We start from the raw sequence: 6706 nt of genomic DNA, 5'->3' as shown, positions 1-6706 counted from the left end.
TTTCTTCTTTATTAGATGCTTTTGTTAAGGATGTCTGCCTGGACTGCTGAATGGAAGAAACTTAGGGATAAACAAAAAGGAAAATTTTCAGTGTAAAAATTCAGAACTGGTGAAATAAGCATGGGCAGAAAGCTGTTCCTCGTTGACTGAAAACTCAAGTAAAAAAAATGGAGCTTTTTTTTTTTTTTTATTCTTAAAGTGTTTCATTCAGAAACTGTTTACCTGCATGTGCTTCAATTTTTAAGACCGTGTTTTCCTTTTATCCTGTAGATTATATATCAGAGGAACTGATCTAGTGAGGTGGAGCCTGTCCCGTGGTGGGTGGCTGTTGTGCAGGCTTCCTCACACTGAGATCTGGCAGAGGCAACCTGCAGAACTTGTTAGTCCAGTCCGTGGCTCCTCTTGAAATTGAAATCAGTGAAGTACTATCTATTTGTCTTGTCTTTGGAAGAAAACTCAGCTTCCTCCAGAGCCAGTTTGAACATCAAATAATTGACATGATACAGAAGGAAGTATATGTGCAAATAGCTGAGAACTTGGGACGTGATGAAAGAAAATTTTTGAGTAAGGATTTAAGTCCTTGTATGTTAAGCCTGATCTACTTTATGTAACTCCCTCACAGTGTAAGCTGTAACCCAAGAGCCTGAAGTGAAATTTATCCTGCCTGAAGTATAGACAAGCATCTGGCAGTGGTAGCAGTGTACTACTGCTCTCAGACTTGCTGCTGATGAAAGTAGATACTAGCAGCTCAAATTGGCCTGCTTATTATGTCTTTTAGAAGTAGAGAAAGGAAATATACATACATGGAGGAAGAAATGAAATACTGAATTGCAGTTTCAGACAGACTAGGGTTTATTTAGATCTGCTATATCTTGCTCTACATCTGTGGTTCTCAAAAAGTGCTTAGTTTTTCCATCTGAAACCAAGCTGGGGTTGTAGATGTGATGCTGAGAAAAGCCTGAGGACTATCAAAAAAGTCTTAAGGGGACTGGGGTGGATAGTTGATGGCACAGGCATGCAGGTGTTTTTTTTCTTCTTAACTTCAGTAGTGGAGAAGGATACTGAGAGGATCAGAAAAAGTCACCTCATTAATAAATGGCTTAGAGGTCAGTGCAAACACAGGAATTCTGTTTTGTTGTTGTTGTTGTTGTTGTTTTGTTTGTTTGTTTTGTTTTGTTTTTGTTTTTTTTGACCATGAGGCACTTTACTTGGGACCTGGCATGATGGCTGCAGATGGAAGTAGTCTGTCTCCAGGGGGTAAAAGGATTCTAACTGAGGAACTGGCAGGACTCATTGAAAGGTCTTTAAACTAGATACGAAGGGGAAAGAGGACAAAATGAGGGCCACTGGGGTTGAGTAGAGGGTGGAGTACAAAACTATGGAGCAGGGCAGTGGGATGCTGCTGTTCTAGGGGATCCTAGATCCTCTAGAAATGTGGTGAGATGAAGCCCAGCTGAAGTGCCTTTATACCAATGCACACAGCCTGGGAAATAAGCAGGGGAAGTTGGAAACTGATGCACTTGGAAAGTTATGACCTTGTTCCTATCATGGAAACATGGTGGGATGACTCCCATAACTGGAATACCACCACTGAGGGGTATTGTCTCTTTAGAAGGGATAGGAAGGTAGGAAGGGTGGGGGAGTTGCCCTCCATGTCAAAGAGTGGATAGAATGTGAGAAGCTCCTGAGAAACAGTCAGGAACAGGTTGAGAGCCTGTGGGTTAGAACTAGGGATAGGACTAATAAAGACCAGCTGGTGATAGAGGTATACTACAGGCCACCTGATCAAGGGAAGACTGTGGGGAGGTTATCATGCTCACAGGCTCTTGTCTTCATGGGGGACTTCAACCATCTGGATATCTGTTGGAAAGACCACACAGAGAGCTGCAAGAGGTCCAGGAGGCTCCTGGAATCCATTGATGATAACTTTCTGGTTCAGATATTGGGCAGACTGACCAGAGGTGAAGCGTTGCTGGACTTGGTGCTCACCAGTGTGGAGGAGATGATTAAAGGTATTAAGGCTGGCGACAGCCTGGGCTGCAGTGATCATGCACTGGTTGAGTGCATGATCTTGAATGTGGGCCTGGCAGAGGGGGGTCAGGATCCTGAACTTTGAGAGTGATCTTGAAGCTGTTCAAGGAATTGTCAGCAAAGATCTCTTGGGATGCTGTCCTTAAAGACAAAGAGGAAAGCTGGCTACTCTTCAGAGATGCCTTTCTGAGATCACAAGAACTCTCTGTCCCTCTGAATGGCAAGGCAGGCAGAGGAGGCAGGAAGCTGGCATGGCTCAGCAAGGACCTGCTGGGCAAATTGATGGCAAAGAAAGGTGTGTATAAGCTCTGGAAACAAGGGCATGTTACCTGGGAAAAATACAGGGATGCTATCCGGACTTGCAGACGTGGGATCAGGAAAGCCAAGGCACAGGCAGAACTGAACTTGGCGAGGGATGTGAAAAACAGTATGTATGAAGACATTCTACAGGTGCGTTGGCCAGAAGAGACAGGCCAAAGCGAATATATATCCTTTGGTGAATGTAAAAGGAGAACTGGCTTCAACAGACAAAGAGAAGGCTGAGGTACTGAATGAGTTCTTTGCCTTGGTCTTCACTGGCAGCCAGGATTCTAGTATTTCTCATGTCCCTGAGCCCTGCATCCCTAAACCTCTAGGTGGGGACCGGGGTGGTAAATCTCCCCCCTCCCTCCCCCACTGTGAGGACGGAGCAGGTCTGAGACCGCCTCATGAGACTGAATGCGTAAAAGTTTATGGGGCCGGATGGCATGCATCCCAGGGTTCTGAAGGAGCTGGCTGAGGTGGTTGCCGAGCCGCTCTCCATCATATTTGAAAAGTTGTGGCTGTCAGGTGAGGTCCCAGATGACTGGAGGAAGGGTCACATCACTCCCATACATAAGAAAGGGAGCAAGGAGGACCTGGGGAACTAGAGGCTGGTGAGTCTCACCACTGTGCCTGGGAAGATCATGGAACAGATCCTCCTGGATGACATGCTTCATCATATGAAGAATGAGTGTGTGATCCGAGACAGCCAGCACGGCTTCATCAGGGGAAGGTCATGCTTGACCAATCTGGTGGCCTTCTGTAATGGAGTGATGGCATTGGTGGACAAGGGAAAGGCGACTGATGTCATTTACCTGGACTTGAGCAAGGCCTTTGGGATGGTCCCCCACCACATCCTTTTCTCCAAATTGGAGAGATGTGGATTTGATGGGTGAACCACTTGATGGATAAGGAATTGGTTGAAAGGCTGCAGACAGAGGGTGGTAATTAATGGTTCTATGTCCAAGTGGAGGCCAGTAATGAGCAGCGTCCCCCAAGGGTCTGTCTTTGGACCGGTGCTCTTTAACATCTTTATCTATGACATTGATGATGGAATCGAGTGCACCCTCAGCAAGTTTGCTGATGACACCAAGCTGAGTGGTGCAGTTGACATGGTGGAAGGAAGGGATGTCATTCAGAGGGACCTCAACAGGCGTGGAAGGTGGGCTTGGGTGAATCTAGTAAGGTTTGACACAACAAAGTGCAAGGTTTTGCACTTGGGCCGGAGGAATCCCAGGCATCTATACAGACTGGAAGGAGCAGTCCTTGAGAGCAGCCCTGCAGAGAAGGACCTGGGGGTCTTGATGGATGAAAAGCTTAACATGAGCCAGCAGTGTGCTTTCGCAGCTCGGAAAGCAAATGGTATCCTGGGCTCCATCAGAAGAGGGGTGGCCAGTAGGGATAGGGAGGTGATTGTCCCTCTCTGCTCTTGTGAGGCCCCATCTGGAGTACTGTGTCCAGGTCTGGAGCCTCCAGTTCAGGAAAGACAGCTGTTAGAGGGTCCAGAGGAGAGCCACAAAGATGACCAAAGGGCTGGAGTACCTCCCCTATGAAGACAGGCTGAGGGAGCTGGGCTTGTTCAGCCTGGAGGAAAGAAGACTGTGAGATAACCTCGTTGCAGCCTTTCAGTACATAAAGGGAGCCTATAAACAGGAGGGGAGTCGACTCTTTGAAAGGGTGGATAACTGCAGGACAAAGGGAAATTGTTTTAAGTAAAGGAAGGGAAGATTCAGGTGGGATGTCAGGGGGAAGTTCTTTAGAAAGAACAGGCTGCCCAGAGAGGTTGTGGATGCCCCATCCCTGGAGATGGTCAAGGCCAGATTGGATGGGGCCCTGGGCAGCCTGGTCTATATTAAATGTGGAGGTTGGCAGCACTGCCTGTGGCAGGGGGGTTGGAGATTGATGATCCTTGAGGTCCCTTCCAGCCCAGGCCATTCTGTGACCTGTGCAGCAGTGTAGCACTGGCGGGCGTATGAATCTATGGCAGTCAGTACATGTAAGACCTCCACAACATAGATCAAAAGTGTTACTGTAGCCTGCACCCTGAACAGAAAGGAGTATCTGCCAACATGTAGCACAGAAGAGTATTGTAGTTTTTTTTCCCAAAAGGCTGCTTTTAACGAATGATCAGTACTTGGAATAGAAAGTAAACTCTCTTTTCTTTTGAATCAATGCTCTTATATGTATGTCTTCTGTTGTCTTTAGATCAGTGAAGAGCTTCCACAAGAGATACAGAGCTTATTTTCTATTTTAATGTGGATGGATATTTGCATAGAAGAAAGTGTGGGTTTAAGCTCCCTTGGTGTAAGAGGGCATTAAGGAAGTCTCCCACCCCTTTATGATCTTGGAGTGCAGCATTACAAATTCTTCTGCCTTTAGGGGCTTGGAAAAGGTTGGAGGAAGCATCAAGTTACTACATGAGCAGTGCAGGGAGGAGACACACTTCGAGAATTTGGTAGGAACTTACAAAGTAATAATAAATTTCGTGTTATTATTCAAGTTCATAAAAAAAATCCTTTTGTCTTTATTGTAACAGATAGCTGTGGATTAGAATATAACTTAAAAAAAAAACCACACACATAGAAGATGAAATAAGGAAAGCACATTTAAATGATTGAATAAACCTAAAGAAAGCAAAAAAAAAAAACAACCCAGATAGTACAGTCCATACGTGAATTATGTCTATGACAGTCAAACAGAAAGCAGAACGAAGTTGTAAACAAAATGCATTTAACGTGTATAATTCTGCTGTAGTAAATGATTGAATTTAGTATGTCTTGGAAAAACTCCCCAAAGGTCATCAAATGTTGCACAGTATCACGTTTGAATCTTGAGTTAATTTCCTACAATCACAGTGTGTCACCATGTTTTCTCATTAAGAACGGCCTGGAGTTGGCAGATAATCTGTCTTAAAGCACAAGATTTAGAACAGCCTATGTGGTAAAACTAAAAGTAGTTGTACGTTGCAGGACTTGCTGATTGGTGGTACTTTCAATAATGAAAGTAGAAGCAAATTCAAAACATAACTGTAACAGCTCACTCTCTTCCATCAGGAAATAAAAAGGAAAGATTAAGGAACAGTGTCCAGTTTAGGTTCTCTATGAGTTATAGCATTCAGAGCTGTGGAAAAATATAGTAGTTTAGCTTGTACGTGTCCTGTATATTTCCTGTGGGTTTCAAGAAGAGGCAGGGGAGAAGACAGCTGGAGAATTGTTGTCATAGATCAGACAAAATGCATTTTTCTGTTAACTCAGAAAAGTCAAAACATGTATCAGGTTTTAACCAGTTTCATTCAAACTATTAGAATACAACCTCAGTACAGTATAACTGTGTAATGTGTTTGAAACAGTTTGATCACATATTCCCTTGGAGAGAAACATTATACATTCAGGAAAACAAGATGGAGATGTGCTGTAGCTAACTGGGCTAAAGATTCTTCCTAAACCTCTAGTTATGTTCATAATGCTAAGGAGCCTGATGACAGCTAATAAACTTTAAGCACTGATTTGCTGTATCTCAGCTTTAATGCAAGTGTGTCTGTGTGCATTTCCCTTGAATCTGAGCACTTTTTCAAGTATAATTGAATAATCCTAGATACACAGAAGTCTAGTCTTGCCTTCCTCGCCTCATTATGTTCATTCTTAAATTCCCCCCCTCACTTTCTATTTGCAAGAAAAGATCAAAACCACAAACTGAGTTTATCACCAGTGTCTGTTTAGCCACAGCTTTCTCAGTTAGCTGATTACACAATTAGTCACAGCTGTCTTAAATGAAATTTGCCAGTATATGCTTAGCGTGTGACACAAAAGATCATAGTGATGTTTGCAAAAATTCCCAGTTAAGTGACATGTAAAATGCCTTAGTGAAGGTTTTATTTTTTATTTAAATATATATGATTCTTCTACTGAAGTATACAAATTATTTTATATGCAGCTTATATCAGCTCCTTAGATGACCATGAGCAATTACAGTTACTTTTAGTCGTTTGTTTCGCAACTTTTTTTAGAATAATAAGGACACTCAATGATTTTTCTGAACTTCATCTTTCTGTCATGGGCAGTCTTACACAAATTCTGCTTTATTTCAGCTGAAACTGCTGTTGGTTCTGTACCAAGGCTTGACTGGTGTCCAGTTAGGTCAAGTGAAGGTAAAAATACTTTCTGAAACTGTGACTGTCTTTTCCTTTAAAACTGCCAATTTAATTCCAGAGACCAAAAGAAGGTATTGGTTAATGTAGAGAAAAAAAAATAATAATAAAGAACAGGGAGATAAGCATAGATCTCGCCTTTGGAATCCAAGCTGGTACCTAAGTTGGTTACATCACTGTGGTTGCCATTTCTGGCTGGCATGTTCATTTTATACAATCATAGAATGA

This window comes from Meleagris gallopavo, chromosome 1 (assembly GCF_905368555.1).
Source record: "Meleagris gallopavo chromosome 1, MGAL_WU_HG_1.1, whole genome shotgun sequence".
NCBI lineage: Eukaryota > Metazoa > Chordata > Aves > Galliformes > Phasianidae > Meleagris > Meleagris gallopavo.
The sequence above is the reverse complement of the archived record's forward strand: the minus strand, read 5'-3'. Positions refer to the sequence as shown.